Raw genomic sequence first — 20,507 nt, 5'->3', positions numbered from 1 at the left:
CTCAGAATCCTGAGATCAAGAGTCACATGGTCTTCTGACTGAGCCAGCCAGGCTTTTCTAATTTACATTATTTCTGATCATCTGGTTCACACAATTGTAGGAGATTAGGCTGCTTACTCAGTTATGGAAACTCGGCCTTCACTAGTACATAGAAGTGATAAAACCAAAGGGATATAATCAATGGCTTCCGTTAAGGATTTCACATATAATAGTGAGTGGTAGAATCTTGAAAACTGAGATTTCAGACCTGTTGCAAACGGCTGAAATGAAATGTTAATCTATTTCTCCAAGCCTTGAATGAGATAAAATAGTATAACATTATATAAACATATAATAGAGGCCGTTGGCAGATGATGGGTTAAGCAGAAGGGTGTTTACTATGGTTCCTCTCCACTGTACACTTGACTTACAGTTTGGCTTTTACTACTCACCCAAAATACTGTTACAAATTTGCCAAAGTGACTCAGTGGTGAACTGCCTTGTGCCAAGACTGAATAATTCTTCAGAGGTTTTATTTCTGATATTTAAAAAATATTTATTTAGGGATCCCTGGGTGGCGCAGCGGTTTGGCGCCTGCCTTTGGCCCAGGGCGCGATCCTGGAGACCCGGGATCGAATCCCACGTCGGGCTCCCGGTGCATGGAGCCTGCTTCTCCCTCCGCCTGTGTCTCTGCCTCTCTCTCTCTCTCTGTGACTATCATAAATTAAAAAAAAAAAAAGATTAAAAAATATTTATTTATTCACAAGAGACACACAGAGAGAAATAGAGGAAGAGACACAGGCAGAGGGAGAAGCAGGCTCCATGCAGGGAGCCCGACATGGGACTCGATCCTGGGTCTCCAGGATCATGCCCTGGGCTGAAGGCAGTGCTAAACCACTGAGCCACCCAGGCTGCCCACTTCAGAAGTTTTAAACCACAGATTACCATTTCATTCTACTTGAGGACGAATATTATATTTTCTTAGCCCTCTAAGCTACTCATGTTAGATTCCATATGCAGAGGCTACCAGAGTCTTAAAATTAGAAAATAAACAAGAAAAACAAAACAAAACAGTAGTTAACTCATTATATTGCAGATGAGAAAATTTAGGCCCAGGAAACCGGTCACGCATCCAAGTAGTTGTCATCAATCACAGAACTAGTAATCATCAAAACTATAACTCTAGGGATCCCTGGGTGGCGCAGCAGTTTGGCGCCTGCCTTTGGCCCAGGGCACGATCCTGGAGACCCGGGATCGAATCCCATGTCGGGCTCCCGGTGCATGGAGCCTGCTTCTCCCTCTGCCTGTGTCTCTGCCCCTCTCTCTCTCTCTGTGTGTGTGACTATCATAAATAAATAAAAATTAAAAAAAACTATAACTCTAATCGCCTTGCCTCCAGTTTCCATACCCTCCACTCTTCCAGCTATCCTTTTTTTTTTTTGCACACAAGGCCAATAATTTGAATGATTTGGGGATTCTGGGCATGTCTCTATTTAGCAGAGAGTAAATTTTTAATCTGTCATTGGGTCTAACCTCTTTTAAAATGAAAATACCTTTAGGAATTAAAAATGATATTTTATAGCACTTTACAAAGGCATTTCCACATATTTTGAGATCAGCAGCTGGTATCTCATATAAATAGTTATCATCATTTTATTAGGGTGGAGTCCTGTGACAAAAGAGTCCAAGTAGCTGGAGAAGCAAGTCTAGGTAGCTAGAGGGTTCATTTGGGTGAAGGTGTTTTGCAAAACTGCTTGGGGCCAGGCCAGGCAGTTGGGAGATATGGGTAAAGAGTGACTGTCTCTCTATAGAGGCTGTTTCTTTGAACAGGTAGGCTAGTGGTTCTTAACTGGAGGTGATCTTGCCACCCAGGGAACCTTTGCCATCATCTAGAGACATATTGATGGTCACCAATGAAAGTAGTGGTGCCACTGGCACTCAGCAAGCAGAGACCAGAGATGCTGCTAAACGTCCTACAATGCAGAGAACAGTCGCCACAACCTATTAACCGGCCCAGATGTCAACAGCCCTGACTTGAGAAACTGTGAAGGAAGAAAACCTCTGTGGTGGAACTTGAGGAAGCTTCTGGAATTGTTACTTATTTTACACATTTATGAGAAAATGTCACATACACACTATTTTTTTTTTCTTTTTGGATGTGGATAACAGTGTCTAGGATTATCTGGATTTCCTTGCACTGCATATGGGTTGGCCCAGCTAACTAAGCGCATTCGCTGGAGTTTTGTGCCAACAGCTGTGGCCCTCGGCATCCTTCCTTTCTGGTTTTCAGAACTCGGTCCTAACTGCTAGCTTTTGGGTCTTCTGCGGTAGCGGAGAATTCTGTGGAGACGTCACACATCCAGGTGTTTACGTCGTGGTTCTTTCTTTAAACAAATGTTAAATTGCAAAAAAGAAAAAAAAAGTTAGATTGCGTGACGTGCCTCACAGGACACAGGGGTCGCCTCAAGGGAATCAGATTTTCTTCAGGAACTGACGGGCCTCCGCGGAGAGGAAGGTCAGGGGCTGTCCGGACAACAGCCCGCGGCCGACCACGGCTGAAGGAAAACCTCCCGTCCCGGCAACAGCCCTCCCGCGGGCGAGCACGAAGCCCTTGGTACCTCAGAGGCGCGCGAGGGCGCGCGACCCGCCGCTCGGGACTGCGGAGGGCCATGAGCGGGCCCTCTCTCCACGCCGGCGCGGGGTTGGGCGAACCGCGCCAGCCTCCCGGCCCAGCGGCGGGCGGGGCGCGCCGAGGAGGAACTGGGATAGGCGCGCCCGCGGCGCCAGCGTCCCGGGGGCGCGTGCGCGGTCCCGCGGCGGCCGCGGGGGCTGGTCTCGCGCGGTCTCGAGGCGGAGTCGCTGGCGGCGGCGGCGGCGGCGGCGGCGGCGGCGGCGGCGGGGACGGCGGCGACTGGCGGCGGGGCGGAGGCGGGGTCTAAGGATTGTGAGTGGAGAATCGGGAGTTTCAGGATTCTTTATCCGGTGTTTTAAGTGCCGCCGGGGAGCTGTCGTTTGTGCAGTGTGTGGGAGCGGCCGGGGCGGGAGGATCGGCGGCCGCGGTGGCGCGGAGGTAAGGGGCGGAGCAGCCGCGGCACTCTGTGGAGATCTTAATCAACAGGTCCCGGGGAGCGCGGCGGGGGAGGGGCGGCGGGGCTCGTCCCCTCCCCCACACGCCGCTCCCCCGGGCCCGGGCGGCCCCCGGGGCTGCAGGGCTGGCTGCCCCAGGCGGCGGGAGCCGCGGCCGGCCGCGGAGGGCGTGAGCCCAACCTTTGTCCCTCGGGAGGACGCCGCCGGCCCTGCCCGCTCCCTCTGCCTCGGCGTGGGACCACCTTGCCGGGGGCTGCAGCCCTCCCCGCCCGCGCTGCAGGGGGCCCGGCCGGGAGTTCCCTTGCCCTGTGCGCCCCCCGCCTGGGGTTCGCGGCCCCCGAGACCGCGGCCGGGCGGGGGAAACCGGCGGAGCGAACACTTTCCTTTAGGAGACGGAACGCAGCTTTCCTCTGCCTGACTCAGCCCCTGGTATTCGGCTGCTTATTGCGTTCTTGAAACAAACCGTTCCTACTTCCTTGTGTCCACTTTCAAAGTCTCACCTCGTTAATGGTCTCCGATAATTTACCTGAGGTTTGCAAGGTGAACTTTGAAGCCTGTAAATTATTGTGACCTTCGTTTAATGAGAGACGCTTTAAACACTCTTTGACGCAAATTATGTAACTTGCTAATAGTAATAACTCACCTTCTGTTCAGTTGGTTGGCTTACAGTAATGTGTACGGAATTTAGGTTTTCGGTCGGAAGGTTTTTCTTGGCACTTGGCGCTAAAATTAAAATCTGATAGCTAAGAGGTCTTTGGAAGTAGCTTAGCGTGTGCGCTTTGTCTCCGTACTCCTTTAGAATTGTGAGGATTTGGAAATCCCGTAGAACAGGACCTGAGAAATTTTGATTTTCCCCACCAGGTAAAAGGTGTTAATATTTCTGATTTTTAAAAAAGCAATTTCATGCTTTAATGATAGTCTCCTAATTATGTCTTTGGATTATACCAGAACTTAATAACCTATTAAATTCTGCAATAGGAACAAATGACATGTGGTTATTGGTGTCTTTGAAGTTTAAGTATTGGTGGTAATGAAATTGTTAAGTAAGCTTTTTTGGATTATGAACTGGGTTTTTTTGTTTTGTTTTGTTTTGTTTTTACTAGTTCCCTGTGGACATGGCATATGAAGTTTTAAAAGGCTCTTTAAACTATTGTAGTAGGCTGAAGCTATTAAATTATAACGTCAGCTCTTCATAGATGAAACAGGCAAAAATCGGAAAAGGAATTCATTATTTTATCTTAGCTAAAGAGAACCAAGTCAATTTTACTACGTATCTAAATGACTTTTGGCTGGACAAACCTGAACTTGGCAAGTAAAAGTGAACTCATTAATTATATTAGCTTGCTTTAGAATATTACAGCGGGGAGTTTTACAGGACAGTGACCTGAGTCAGTATGGTGGGCTTAACTCTTTATATGCTCTTTCTGACTTACGACCTTGATTAAAAAGTTCATCACAAAAATACCAAGAAATTTGATCCATTTTATGTATCAGTATACGAAGTTGTTCTATTTCTCTGATAGTTTCTGATTTCAGGGTGCCTGGGAAAAATAGTTTCTCAACATAGATTCTTTGGAATATAATTTTTTCTCTATATTTACTGAAACATAGAATTCTTGAATTGGAAATAGTCTTAGTGTTGTATAGCTTAACCTCTTTCTTTTCCAGGAAAGGGAAGTGAGGTTTATATAGTTAAGTAGTCCACAGTTTGACTGCTTGTTAGTGGCAGAGTTGAACTAAATGCTAAAATACTTGTCTCCAGATTCCAAGTACAGCGCTCTTTTCACTATATACTGTTGTTAGATTAACAAACCAATAAATTATTCTCAAAATCATAAAATGTTAGCTAGCAGGGTTGATCCTTTTCCTTATGCATTTCTTTCTTTTTCTTAATAACCACTGACCACCATTATTAATTTATTCCCCTACTAAAGTGTTGTTTTCAGTTTTTCAAACAATGTTTAGTGAATATCTTTGTGCATGTCTCCTCCAGCACAGGTGTGGGGGTTTCCCCAGAATGTATACCTACCTGTAAGTGGAGTTGTTGGGCCATAGGTTGATGTGCATTTTCAGCTTTACTAACTGCAGCCAAATTTTTCTCTAAAATTTAACATTTTACATCCTTGCTAACGGTGTATAAATCATCCTTGCCCATGCTTGGAATTGTCAGATTAGCATGGTCATGTTTTAAAATTTCTCCCTGTCTGGTAAATGATGTTTCATTTTCTTTGTTTTAAAAAGATATAAACTGGGGTGCCTGGGTGGCTCAGTTGGTTAAAGTTTCTGCCTTTGGATAAGGTCATGATCCCAGGGTTCTGGGATCAAGCCCCACATTGCGCTACCTGCTCAGCAGGGAGTCTACTTCTCCCTCTCCCTCTGTGTGTTCCCTCTCAAAATAAAATAAAATAAAATAAAATAAAATCTTAAAAAAAAAAAGGATTTTAACTTTATTTCTAATTTGCAGGAAATGAAATCAATGCTTTTTGTTGTACAGTTGTTTTGACAAATGCATAGAGTTGTGTAACTACCAAAATCAGGTTTAGGTCCAGCCCTTATAAAATTCCCTTAAGTTACACCTCTATAATCAACCTGCCCCTCTCCTGTAGCCCTTGGCAATTAATGATCTACTGCCTTTCCCTATAGTCTCTTTTCTAGACTATTATATAAACAGAATCATCTGGAATTTAGCCTTTTGAGTCTGGTTTTTTTTCATTTAACATATTACAGTTGAGTAGGCATCCATGTTGTGAGTGTATCAGCATTTCCTTCTGATTGAGTGCTGATTATAGTATTCGTTTGTGGGATGCACCACAGTTTATCCAGTAGTTGGAGAACTTTTGAGTTAGTTTTTAAATTAAAAAAAATTTTAACTCTGAAAAAGTTGCTATAAGTCTCTGGCAACAGGTTTTTGTGTGAACATAAGTCTTCATTTCTGGGTTATATAGTAAATATATGTTTAACTTTACTTTAAAACCAGCCTGTGGTAGGCAGAATAAGGGCCCACGAAGCTATCCAAATCCCTGGAACCTGTTAATATATTAGGTTACATAGCAAAGGCAAATTAAAGTTGCCGGGGAATTAAGGTTGCTAATCAGTTGACTTTAGGGAGATTATGCTAGTTTACCCAGGTGGGTCCAGTGTATCACAAATGCTCTTAAAAGGGAAAGAAGCAGTAGAATAAGAAAAAGAGATCTAACAACAGAGGCAGCTTCAGAGAGATGAAGAGTTCTTTGTTTTGAGGATGGAAAGAGCCATAAGCTAAGGAATGTGGTGGTCTCTAGAAGCTCAAAAAGGCTAGGAAATGGATTAACATTTGGAGCCGCCAGAAAAGAACACAGCTCTGCCAATGTCTTGATTTTAGAGCAGGGAGACCTAGGTCAGAGTTTTTAAAGCACAGAACTGTAAAATAATAAATTTGTGTTATTTTAAAACATTAAGTTTGTGGTAACTTGGTAAAATAGCAAACCATTTTCCAAATTGGCTGAACTGCCTGGTATTCCTACCAGCAGTGTACAAAGAATGTTCATTCCAGTTACTTTACGTCCTCATAGCTTTGTATGGTCAGTTTTTTTAGTTTTACGTTCTGATAGGTTTGTAGCAGTTTCTCACTTTTTTTTAATTTGCATTTTGTTTTGACTAATGATGTTGAATATTGTTTCATATACTGATCTGTCTGTGTATCTTCTTTGGTTAAGTGAAATCTTTTGCCCATTTTAATAATATTGGATTTTCTAAGTGTTGAGTTTTGAGAGTTTTTCATAGTCCAGGTGATTTACAGAGATTTTCTCCCAGTCTGTTGCTTGCCTTTTCCATCCTCTTGACAGTGGTTTTTGAAGTACAGAGGTTTTATTTTATTTTATTTTATTTTATTTTATTTTATATTTTATTTTATTTTTTATTTTTTATTTTTTATTTTTTATTTATGAGAGACACAGAGAGGCAGAGACATAGGCAGAGGAGGAAACAGGCTCCATGCAGGAAGCCCGATGTGGGATTTGATCTTGGGACTCCAGGATTACACCCTATGCTGAAGGCAGGCGCTCAACTGCTGAGTCACCCAGGCATCCCAAGGTTTTATATTTGATGAAGTCCAAAGTACCATTTTTTTTTATGGATCTTTTGACATTGTATATAAGCACACTGTCTAAAACAAGGTCACAAAGGTTTCTCTTCTGTTTTCTTCTATAATTACTATAGTTTTATATTTTACATTTAGATCGGTGTTCCATTTTGAGTTAGTTTTTATATAAAGAGAATTTTAGGTTGAGTTTCATTTATTTGTTCAGGTCTGTTTCAGACCATTTGTTGAAAAGACTGTCCTTTCTCCATGGAAGTGCATTTGTCTCCTGGTCAAAAACCATTTGACTACATTTTTGTGGGTCTATTTCTAGACCCTTGTGTTTTATTGATATGTTTATCCTTTGCCAGTATCAGTGTCTTGATTATTGTAGTTTTAAAATAAGTCTTGAAATCAGATAATGTGAATTCCCCAACTTTATTCTTTTTAAAAAATGGTTTTAGTTATTTTAGTTCTTTTGCCTTTCCATATAAATTTTAGGATTAGCTTGTTGATATCCACACACACAAAAAAAAATCGGCTGGGCTTTTGATTGGGATTGTGTTTAATCTACAGATTGACTTTAGGATAATGATGTTTTAACAAAATTGAGTTTTCCAATCTATGAGCATAGTATTTTTCTCCCATTTACTCAGATCTTTGCTTCCTTTCATGAATGTTTTTTAGTTTTCAGCATATGGGTCCTGCTAATATTTTATTTAAGTCTATACCTAAGTATTTCAGTTTTTTGGTCCTATTATAAATGGTCTTTTAAAAAAAGAAAGGTAAGTTTTAGGGCACCTGGGTGGCTCAGTCAGTTAAGTGTCTGCCTGCCCCATGATCCTGGGGTCCTGGGATTGAGCCCTGTGTCAAGCTCCCTGTTTTGTGGGGAACCTGCTTCTCCCTTTCCCTCTCTCTCCCTCCTTCCCTCCCCCCCCCATAAATAAAATTGTAAAACAAAAGCAAATTTGTTACAGGGGGCATACCTGGGTGGCTCAGGTGGTTAAGCATCTGCCTTCAGTTCAGGTCATGATCCCAGGGTCCTGGGATCAAGCCCACATCTGGTTCTCTGCAGAGCAGGGAGCCTCCTTCTCCCTTCCCCTCTGCCTGCTGTTCTCCCTGCTTGTGCGTACGTGCTTGCTCTCTAGCAAATAAATAAATAGAATCTTAAAAAAAAAAAACAAAACCCAACATGGGTTTCTAATTGATCATTGCTAGTATATAGAAATACAGTTGATTTCTTTTATATTGACTTTTTTTGTATCAGTTTTTACCAAACTCATTCATTAGTTCTAGGGTTTTTTGAGGAGGATAGATTTCTTAGGGTTTTTCTAAGCAGATAGTTGTGTCCTTTGTGAATAAAGAACTTTCTTTCTAATCTATATGCCTTTTCTTCATTTATTGCACTTACTGCACATCTTACATTCTAGTGAAATGTTTGAATAGGAGTGATGAAAGGGAATATCTTTGCCTTCATTGCAATCTTAAAGGGGAAAACATTCAGTCTTTCACCTTTAAATATGATGTTAGCTGGGTGGCTCAGTCAGTTAAGCATCCAACTCTTGATTTTGGCTTGGGTCATGATCTCAGCATCCTGAGAGTGAGCCCCTGCATCAGGGCTCCCTGCTGAGTGGGAAGTCTGCTTGAAATTCTCTATCTCCCTCTCTCCCACCCCTGTGGTTACTTCCTCCCTTTCTCTAAAATTAATAAATCTTTTTTAGAAATTATAAATACGATGTTAGCTGGAGGTAATTTTGTAGATTTTCTAGATCAAGTTAAGGAAGTTTTCTCCAAGATGTTGCCTAGGATTTTTATCATGACTAGATGTTGAATTTTGTGAAATGTGTTTTCTACATCTCTTGAGGTAATCATATGGATTTCTTATGTTTAATCTGTTAATATGGTGACTCATGCTGATTAATTTTCAAATATTGAACTAGCCTTACATGTTTCTAGGAAAGCTCTGTAGTTTCAAACAAAATAATTTTGGATTATTCTTCTTTGATTTATATACATTAACATTTATTCTTAAAAATGAAGAAGGAGATTTTATGAACTAAAATGTTTATGAAGTCAAAGGGGTCAATATGTTCCTTAACAGTTATGTAAATTTTACATATTGATATGACTTAAGTTTTCTTTTTTTTTTTAATTTAATTTTACTTATTTATTTGAGAGAGGGTGAGGGAGAGAAAGCACAAGCAGCAGGAGGGGCAGAGGGAGAAGCAGGTGTCCCATGGAGCAGGGAGCCCAATGTGGGGCACACTTTAAATTTTCTTGATCTATACTGGAGTTTGTAGACTGTAGTTTACCACTGAAGGATTCCTGTTTAAAATTACTAAATGAAGAAAGAAAATGTTATTTGTATCATTGTAGTCAAGCATTCCTCATGCTGAGTTAATTTAAGAAAGTTATTTATTTAAACAATACATTAGTATTTGAATACTGAAGTATATTTTGAATGAAGATAAAATTATTTAATTGGATTTTTACTTGGAATAAAAGCAATGGTAATTAAAAAAAAAAAAACAGCAAAAACCCAGGCTCCTTTCTCACACCAGAAAATCACCTGTAGACTTGAGAAATTATATATATGTTTGTCTTAGAGTAGAATGAATTTAATAAATGTATTAAATCAAAAAGTATGAAGTGAAATTTAAATTGTTAGAAAAAGTCTCTCTTGCTATACTGAAGATGTTCATGAAAAATTTAAGTATGTGGTAAAAAAGATGCATGCTCATTAGGTATATTTTAACATTTTGAATTGTGAAGTTTTCCTCCATCAATTCAAACGACAGAAGACAGTTTAATTATGAAAATAAGTTTTCAGAAATCTCATAAGCTGTTTAATTTTATCATTTTTTGTAAATTTGTGCTCATTGTGTGATTGAATCATTATAAAATTCAAGCAGTTTGGCTTTTTGTCTCATATAATTTTAAAGTTCCTTTATTAGGTTAATAGTTGTTCCCAAAAGCCTAAACATTGAAGTTTTGAGTCCTCTGAGGTTCTTGGCATTTTTTATCCTTTTAGGCAGGGGTTAACAACTTTCTGTAAAGGGCCAGATAGTAAATATTTATGCTTTGGGGGCCATATAATTTCTCTTTTCTTTTCAAGATTTTCTTTATTTATTCATGAGAGACACAGAGAAAGAGGCAGAGGGAGAAGCAGACTCCATGCAGGGAGCCCGATGTGGGACTCGATCCCAGAACTCCGAGATCATGCCCTGAGCTAAATGCAGACACTCAACTGCCAAGCCACCCCAGGTGTCCCGGGGGCCATATAATTTCTATTGCAATTATCCAACTCTGCTGTGACAGTGCAAAGGCAACCAAAGAAGTGAATGATTATTCCAATAAAACTTTATAAAAACAGGGTGTGCCTGATTTGACCCATGGGCTTAGTTTGCCTGTTTTTGTTTTAGACAAAAAGCAGAAGAAATGAAAATAATTGTAGTCATGTACTGAGTTGGGAAGTTAGTACATGCTATAATTCCCAAGCTCTCCGTTTCCTCATCTGTAACATGTTGCCACCTCAGAAGATGATTGAAAAGGTTAAAATAAGGTATACAAGACACAGAGCAAAATTTTCTGGCACATAGTAGATACTTAATAAGTACGTACTTCTTCTCCCTGAGTTTTATTGCTGCACAGTGCTTTATAACAAATCGACAGATATGAAATAATTAAGGAAATTCAGGTTTTATACAGTCTGTAGTATGTCTAAATAGTTATTCCAGATATTAGAAATTATTAGAATAACAGAGGGTCACCTGAGTGGCTCAATTAAGTAAGTGTCTGCCTTCCACTCAGGTCATGATCCCAGGGTCCTGCATTCGAGCCCCATGTGGAGCTCCCTGCTCAGTGGAGAGTCTGCTTTTCCCTCTCCCTCAGCTCACCCCCCAGCTCATGGTTTCTCTCCCTCTCACTCAAATAAATAAAACCTTTAAACATATATATATTTTAAAAGAATTAGAAATAATTGTGTTTATATTTATAGCCAAATTATTTTAAATTAGAGCTTTTTTTAATGTTTTGTTTTTTAAGATTTTATTTATTCATAGAGACACAGAGAGAGAGAGGCACAGGCAGACAGAGAAGTAGGCTCCACACAGGGAGCCCGATGTGGGACTCAATCCAGGGTCCCCAGGATCAAACCCCGGGCTGCAGGCGGCGCCAAACCGCTGCGCCACCAGAGCTGCCCCTAAATTAGAGCTTTTTTTGATGTAAGTTATAACTGCTTGGCTTCACATCAAAAAAGTTAGAATTTGGGCCAGCCCGGGTAGCCCAGCGGTTTAGGGCTGCCTTCGGCTGGGGTGTGACCCTGGAGACCTGGGATCAAGTCCCATGTCGGGCTCCCAGCATGGAGCCTGCTTCTCCCGCTGCCTGTGTCTCTGCCTCTCCCTCTCTCTCTCTGTGTCTCTCATGAATAAATAAATAAAATCTTTAAAAAAAATTAGAATTTGTGTTGAAATATAATTTCATATTTTGAAGGTTTTACACTGTCACAGGAAATGATAATATCACTTTAAAATCATGACTTTGAGGACGCCTACATGGATGGGTCAGTGGGTTAGTGTCAGACTCTTGATTTTGGCTCAGGTCATGATCTCAGGGGTGGTAGGATCCAGCCTGAGTGGGGCTCCATGCCCAGCAGCAGGTCTGCTTGTCCCTCTTCCTCCCCCTCTGCACCTCCCCCTACTCTCAACATGCACATACATACACTCTCTCTTTAAATAACTAAAATCATTTTTAGGGATCCCTGGGTGGCGCAGCGGTTTAGCGCCTGCCTTTGGCCCAGGGCGCGATCCTGGAGACCCGGGATCGAATCCCACGTTGGGCTCCCGGTGCATGGAGCCTGCTTCTCCCTCGCCTGTGTCTCTGCCTCTCTCTCTCTCTCTGTGTGTTCTAATAAATAAATAAAATATTTTTAAAAAAAAAAAAATAAAATAAAATCATTTTTAAAGTGCATTACTTTGATTTGACCTAAGAAGTAGGCTTTCTGTATTTTGCTTGTATGCTTCAGAAGTTCATTTAAGACTGCATTCATTTAAAATAATTGCCTCCTATGAGTACACTCTCTGAAAATTATGTAAATTACATTTTATTAATACTGATCATGCACATAACTACTGCTAATGTTTTGCGAATCAGATGGTTCTTTGGACCCTTTTCCTGAAACACATAAATGTTGTGTATATAGTATCAGGGGATTCATGGAAATTAGATTTAAACCTCTAATCCAGGTGATTCATCTAAGGGCTATATAAGTGACCTGCAGATGTTTTCAAAATAATGATTCACTTTAAAAGTAATCAATAGATACTTAAGAGTTTATGAAAGGAAATTTGATAATTCTTTGTAGGCATCTTGAAGGGACAGTGTTCCTTGTATACCTTACCCATTTATACATTATAACTTTTTACACTTTATAGTAAGAGTAGTAAATCATTTGGCTAAATCAGGGTACTTTTTGCTTTCCTCTCTTACTAGAACAGTATCCCTTGCCCCATCTCTTAATGTGTTATGCAGTATGTATATCTTTTGTATATATTTTAAATATTAACTGCTACATTGTAATGTTTTATCAGTAGTCTCCCTGTTACAAATGAGGAAACAGAGGCTCCAAGAGATTAACTGTTTTATCCAAAGTCTTATTGCAAGTGATAGCAAGGAGTTGAATTCAGTTTGACTTCAAAGCTCTTGGATTTTTCTACTTTGCCTATATTTTAGACTATCTTGAGATTTATTTTAATAGTGTCTTTTTGGTAAAATGAAAATCTTTTGGGGGAAGGCCATTTATGATGTACTTGAATTAAAGTGAAGAGTCTTGAACCTGTAAATTGCATGCTCCTTAAGGAGTAGGATTATTATCTTATTATCTTAGTGTCTCATTATCTTAGTATCTCACTGCTTAATATGGCACAGAATAGATGCTTGTTCCCAGTTTGCACGTTTATCATTTACTTGTTTAAACTTTAGCTTTGCTTGTGAGCTTAATACCAGAGACTGTTCTAACCTAGTCACAATGTGATAGAATTTGAGATTCAAAACACAATTCCATTTATCCTGTGTTGGCCATAAATGTGTGTAACGGGGATGTCTAACTTTCACATATTCTTGATTAACTTTCTCTACAAAGATATACATGCAAACAGATAAATTTGTAGTGGCTTGTTCTTGCTTTTCCTAGGGTCTTTACTGACAGGCATAATGGTGTGGTTACAGTCCTTGCATGGATTAAGTACCCAGGCTGTAGAGTCAGATTTATGCTGTAATACCTTCTTGTCTTGTGTGTGACTCTGGGCACATTAGCTTATCAAAGTCTGACTCCTCTTATTTGCAGAATAGGGATTATATTAGTGCCTGATTCAGAGGGATGTAGGGGAGGAAAACCTTCTAGGTTCACTGTGATGAAAGACAGAATAACAGGAAAAAGGACTTATTACTGACTGTGGATATGGAGACCTTAATAGAAAAGAATGAAGACCCAAAGAAGCAGTGAGGCTAACCAATAAGTTGTGGAGAAGTAGCAAGACAAAGGAAAACAGGTTTAGGCCTTTAAGGGCTAAAAAAATGTGGAAAGGTAAATCTGTGGGGGCAATAAAGGAAGATAAAGTTTATTTTAGTAAGGTTTGATATACAGATTTAACTTGGAGCTTTCTCCATTGATAATCCTCTCCCAGGATTAAGCTTTTCCTGGTACCATTACAAAAGGAAATTTATGCCCTGCTTTTTTTTAGCCAGATAAAGGGAGAGCCGAAGAGTTGTTTTTTTTTTTCCTTAATTGCCTTTAGCTTAAAAAAAATCCTTATGTCAAGGCATCACATTTGGGGGTGGCATATTTTCATCCCCTTCAGAGCCTTAATTTGAGGATTAACTGAGATGCAATATCAAGAAGGGTTAGCTAGCATAGGGGCACTTGGATGACTGTTAAGCATATGACTCTTGATCCCAGGGTCTTGAGTTCAAGCCCTGCATTGGGCTCCATGCTGGGTATGGAGCCTACTTTAAAAAAAAAAGTCAGCGTAGTGCCTTGGTGTGTATTAAGCACTCCGTAAATATTAGATAAAGGGAAGGTAGAATACAAACCTAGTTTGTGACATTCACATGCGATAAGCAGTGAACTGCATTTTATTTTATTTTTATTTATTTTTAAAGAATGTCTTTTTAAAAAATTTTATTTATTCATTCATGAGAGACAGAGAGAGAGAGAGAGAGAGAGAGAGAGAGAGAGAGAGGCAGGCAGAGACACAGGCAGAGGGAGAAGCAGGCTCCATGCAGCGAGTCCGATGCTGGACTTGATCCCGGGACTCCAGGATCACACCCTGGGCTGAAGGCAGGCGCTATACCGCTGAGCCACCCAGGGATCCCTGAACTGCATTTTGATAAATTTTAATAAATATATTTTGAGTAGATTGTGTGATTATCAATAACTTGATTAAGCAGTTTTTTTTTTATGATAGTCACAGAGAGAGAGAGGCAGAGACACAGGCAGAGGGAGAAGCAGGCTCCATGCACTGGGAGCCCGACGTGGGATTCGATCCCGGGTCTCCAGGATCGCGCCCTGGGCCAAAGGCAGGCGCCAAACCGCTGCGCCACCCAGGGATCCCCTGATTAAGCAGTTTTATAGGAATTGTGTGAATCAGGTGTCATAAACGGATTCAATGATGAAGAATTGTATTGTGTGTTGAAATAAAGTTCATCTCTGAAATAACAGTGAAAGTCAGTGGGGGAAATAATTTGTTGCCTTATTTATAAACAGCTAACATACATTGTGAGATCAAGTGTTACTTCGTTACTTGGTTTTATCAGTTTCTTGTATTGACTCAATCATTAGAGTGTTTTTCACTAGGTAATTTTTAGTACACATTTTAATATAGGCATTCACAGAATTGAGTTTCATTACCATAATTTAAAGTCTTACATTTAAATAAAGCATTTGTCTAATTTTACAAATATCAATGTGTTTGTCTTAATATTTTGTTTACTTTTTTCCCCTTTTGTGTGATGAATAGCTTTCATATCTTCTACATTCTTTCTCATTTATATGAGGATGCTCTTGCTAGTACTGCTGGTAATTTTTGTAGCATTTTCTGCATTGTTAGTATAGCACTTATCGAATAGTATTGCAATTATATGGGTTTTGTTTGTTTGCTTATCTGATTTTCATACTAATTTTAAGTTTCTTAAGGATGAAGACTGCCTTAGCAATCTTTTTCTTGTCGGCAACTATCCATGATTTTGTACCAAGTGAGTACTTGTATTATTGAATGAAAGTATGCTTTAGTAATCCTTTTTAGCTCTATTATAGGATTTGCAGTACAGTAACCTTTAAAATTGACCTTTTGTTCTTATTTCTCTTGTTGCATAATATTCCCCTTATGTTTTCTTTCCTTCTAATACTATCTGGTCAAAATCAGAACATTATTCATGCCCTCCATCAGCAGTACAACAGTACTGAAAGTTCAGTGGATTCTAAACTTAGTCATGTTTGTATTGTCAGTCTTCTTTCTTAGATTCTTCATTCCTGTTCTGATGATTACAATCCTAATTCTGGCTCTGAAAGTACTCTCCATTGTTCCTTCTTTAGTCTAATTTGTATATAGCAGTAGATATGAATATTTACTATTAATTTTGCTTAATATTCTTGTTCTGATATCAGAAATGGTTATTAGGTACTTTCTTAATGGCAAGGCAAACTTCTCTCATTTTTATGGCCACTTGTTGAATTGCATACTCATAAGCCATCTAAGTAGAGGTAATCATCTACTGAAATGCTGACCTTTAGAGCGTATTTTTTCTCTAGTAAGCTGTAAATCACTTGAGGTCGAAAGTTGGAATCTCTTACAGTGTGTTTTTACAGACCTGAAAACCATGGTGTATGTGTTTGAGGGAAAGTAATTATCTGAAGGATTGATACCCAAGATTAAAGGGGATGGAGAAAATCTATATGGAATAGGTATAGAAATGGGTATCAAGAAAGCAAACCAATAGTCATATGAGTTTGGTTAGTTGAGAATTTTTGAGAGTTTGTCACTGTGCATTATTAACATGATGAAAGAATCAATACTATCAAAATTATGAACCTGACTTTTATATTTTAAAGTATAGGTGGTCCCCTTTGCTTTTTATTCTTATAATTATTGCTCTTATTCTTATGGTAAACTGCCTCTCATTTTTAAAGATGTAGCATATTCATTATTGTGTGTTAGAGAAAGCCCTGAGTATGAAAGAGTCATGCTCCTAATGATTGTTTAAGTGCTTTAAGAATTCTTTTTTTTTCTTTTCTTAGGAATTATTTTATTTTTGTACTGTTTATGAAATTAATGTTTATGCCTGTAGGCATAATATTTTGATTACTTCTTTTTGTGAAAAGATACCAGAACTCTTTTTTTTTAAGATTTTATTTATTTATTTGCTTATTTGTTTGTTTATTTATTTATTTATTTATTTATTTATTTATTTATTTATGAGAGAGAGAGAGAGAGAGAGAGAGAGAGAGAGAGGCAAAGACACAGGCAGAGGGAGAAGCAGGCTCCCAGGTCTCCAGGATCACGCCCTGGGCCAAAGGCGGCACTAAACCGCTGAGCCACTCGGGCTGCCTGAAACCAGAACTCTTGAAAGGGCTTTGTTACTGCTGCTAATTTTTATAGACTTTAAGAAGGGAGTTGTAATTTAAAGTTTCTATGGTTTTTTTTCCTTTCAAAAAGGTATTATCTGTGGTTTTCCTCCAAATTATAAAAGTAACACATTTATTATTTTGGTCAACATTTTGTAAGATACTCAGTACATAACTGCAAATAAAAAAGTAAAACCTGAGAGGTCTGTTATCTTTGCTTTTCATAGATATTAAGTGAAAATGGTATTATGCTTATTTTTCTAGATTAAAAAAAATTTTGTTATTTATCCGTGAGAGAGAGAGAGGCAGAGACATAGGCAGAGGAGAAGCAGGCTCCAAATAGGGAGCCCGATGCGGCACTGGATACCAGGACTCCAGGATCATGCCCTGAGCTGAAGGCAGACGCTCAACCACTGAGCCACCCAGGCGTCCCTAGATATTTTGTTAATGACTTTATAAACATCTTTTATATGCATTTGTAAAAGTGATATGATACATAAACACCATTCTGAAGCTGTCTTACTCACTTGATTTTGTTCCATGTCAGCTCATAGAGCTTCAACACTAGCAGCCACATTAAAAAATTTTAAAAGAAACAGTTGAAATTTATTTTAATAGTATATTTTATTTAACATATTGTATAAAATATTACCATTTCCACATATATTAAAAATAATTAATGAGATATTTTACGTATTTTTTTTCCACATGGAGTCTTTGAAATCCAGTGTGTATTTTTATACTGATGGCACATCTCAGTTACAATGATAAGTTTTCATTGAAAATACTTGATCTGTGTTTAGATTTTATTAAATTTATAGTTAAAAAAATAAATAAATTTATAGTTAAAAACATTAACATATCTACATTGTTCTAAACATACTTTAGAGGACACATTTCTAGAGAAAGAACTGATCAAAGGTTTATTTAAAGTTTTTAGTAGACTTTGCAGAATTGTTCTTCATAACATGGTACTGGTTTATAGAGTCAACAGTACATAATGTCTATTTTCTTTTGTTGTTTCCAACGTGGACATGATTCATCACTCACACAGACACACAGAAACCTTATACCAAGATATATATTTTTACATATTTATGCTACCTGTTTTTCTTCCTGCTCTAAATTGGAAGAAAAGGGTCACTCTCACTATAAATATTTCCTTGGAGAGAACAACAAAAAGGCAGACCCAGAAGTCATGAGAAGCTGTGAAGAATTAAGGTTGGGGACAAGGATTCAAAATGAAAGTAACTCAAAGAAGGTGTAATCTGCTCTGGTACCATGTAAATCAAGGTCTTAAGAAATTTACCCTCATGTACCCTTTCTTAGGAAACTTTTGGAGGTTTCTCAAGGAGAAGGGAATAGATGAAGAGGAAAGAGGTGAGGAGAATTTGTTAGGATAAAGATGAATGAATGAAGATGACTTAGAGAATAAATTTAGATTGGAGTATGTTTTTGTCAGATCCCATGTAGAAAACAGATGGCAAAATCAACCTGTGTAATGGAAGAGAGTTTAATGAAGGGACTGTTTACAGAGATGTAGGTTGAGGTTAGGGAACTAAGAAGCATCTCAATGTGAGCAACAGCAGGATGCTTATTACTAAGCCTAGGCTTGAATGGGCAAGGGAGTGAGTAGTTACTGGAATTTACCAGTTACTACCTTAGGAGAGGAGCCACCTAGTGGGAACTGTGGCCTTAGAGGAATATGACCTCCGCCAAATCACAGGAGGAAGCTAGGGGGATAAAGAACCCAACCTTCTCTCCTCCCTCCCAGTGGGTATTTCTCTATAGCTAAGCCCTACTGGAAGCCAGAAGATAAGAAAACATGAATAATGCAGTCTGTGGAGGTCAGCCTTCTTACACCTGGAGCCAATGGAGAGGACAAGTGAATCTGGACACAGAAAATATCCAGCTTAGAGCTAGAGAATGGTGGACTCCAGAAAGGATATAAGGATATAACTTAGACAGAAAGAAACTGGTAGGTTACCTGATTTGAATATGTACATTAAAGAGTATTTTGATTCTTCTATCAGAATGTAGGGGGATACATTAGTGATTTAACAAAAAAGGGAAATATAACTTAATGAGGAGAAGGAAATGTGTAAATAAATGCTACAGCAGGGACATAGATTAAGTATCCTAGAAGTGTAGGTTGTGGGTGGGAGTGGGCAGGAATAAGGAAGATTTCATAAGACTTAATGGTAGAGGGAAATTTTAACAGATAAAGAAATGAACAGGAAGGATTTTTTTCCCTGAGTATAAGAAACAATATGTCAAAGCTGTGGAGGTGGAAAATTGTAGGGCTTGTACTGGAAATAGCAAGTAGTTACATTTGGAAGGTAAGAAAGGGAGAAACAGTGGGGGCAAAGTATTCTAGGACTAATTCAAGGGGAGCCATTTGAATGACAAGCTAAAGAACTTGAAATGGGTTCTCCAGAAATTGTTAAAGTACCTAGAGTCAAAAAGAATTTAGTTTGAGGCCCAACCGCGCCATTTAGCTTTTGACATTGGACAAGTTACTGTCTTTACTAAGTTAGAAAATTCAGCCAAGAGATGGTCGTGAGGGTTAAATGAGATAATGCAAACTAGGTACTTAGCACAGTGAATGAATGGTATATAGTAAACTGTGGTAAACAGTAGCTTAAGAAAAGGGAAAGGCAACAAAAACTTTGGAAAGGGACACCCATAATAATAGGCATGCTTCAGGAAAATTTATTCAGCAGTAGAGTTGACCCTTGGACAACAGTTTGGAACTGCCTGGGTCCACTTGTGTGCCAGTTGTTTCTGTTTTTGTTTTTGTTTTCGATAAATACAGTACAGTCCTATAAATGTATTTTCTTCTTATGATTATCTTAGTAACATTTTCTTTTCTCTAGCTTTATTGTAAGGATAGAGTATATGATACATGTAACATACGAAATATGTGTTAGTCAGCTGTTTATATTATCAGTAAGGCTCCTGTCAACAGTAGACTGTGAGTAGTTAGTAACTCTTAACTCCCATGTTATGCAAGGGTCATCTGTGCAAAGTATGTGGCAACTAGAAAGACCAAGATTGGGGTGACTCTTGAAGTTCATAGAAAAACCTGTGAGAGGGATAATATAAATATGATTTAAGGTAGTGGTATGAGAAGCTAGGGTTATATGTGAGATATTATGGAGGGAGAGTTGATGGGAGTTAGTGTTATTACTTATTAACCTATTTAGGGATATTGCAATTATGATTTGCAATACTTAATATGACCCTGAGGGACAACTAATTTATCTGACAGGATTAGTCTGTCTAATCTGTTTTATTTTTATGGCATTCATTTTTCATGGTATAAAGTAGCATTTTATTGTTAACAGTTTGTCAAGGTAGGACATGTGGCTCAGTTTGGCAGCACATACTGATATTGGAGCAATATAGAGTAGAGAATAACATTTTAAAAATGTCACTAGAAAACTGAAATATTTGTAGCTTAGTGTTAGTCTTCAAATGAGGAGAAGTTTATATGCATTTCTGCCATTTCTCCACTTGACTACCTCTCCTTTGCTGAATATTTAGAAACTTTGAGCAATAGATGGCATGCTATCATAGCTTGGTGTTACAGTAAACTTGTAGTCTGTTAACATATAAGTGAAATTAATTATTGTGTCATTTTATGAAGCAGTTGAAAGATGAATTCTCTCTAATCATATTTTAAAAGTAAAAGAATGATGTAATTATGTGATTTTTGAAAGAAGTATGTAGTCAGGGTAGTATCATCTTACAGAGGTATAACTA

At 38.8% G+C, this 20,507-nt stretch overlaps 1 protein-coding gene across 9 annotated transcripts in view; it reads left to right on the top strand.

Moving 5' to 3' along the window:
* The first annotated feature begins 2,892 nt into the window (after positions 1-2,892).
* Positions 2,893-20,507, top strand: part of PALS1 (protein associated with LIN7 1, MAGUK p55 family member) — a 74,671-nt gene continuing 57,056 nt past the window's right edge. For 6 of the 9 annotated variants that reach the window (XM_055303897.1, XM_055303893.1, XM_055303891.1 and 3 more), the window contains exon 1: positions 2,893-3,049. The gene's annotated coding sequence lies outside the window, so the exon portion shown is untranslated. Of the gene's footprint in view, positions 3,050-15,354; positions 15,374-20,507 lie in introns of those variants that run through there. The other 3 variants (XM_055303896.1, XM_055303892.1, XM_055303890.1) reach the window with 3 other exon arrangements.

This window comes from Nyctereutes procyonoides, unplaced genomic scaffold, assembly GCF_905146905.1.
Source record: "Nyctereutes procyonoides isolate TBG_1078 unplaced genomic scaffold, NYPRO_anot_genome, whole genome shotgun sequence".
Taxonomy (NCBI): domain Eukaryota; kingdom Metazoa; phylum Chordata; class Mammalia; order Carnivora; family Canidae; genus Nyctereutes; species Nyctereutes procyonoides.
This window is presented reverse-complemented; position numbering and strand designations above follow the sequence as displayed.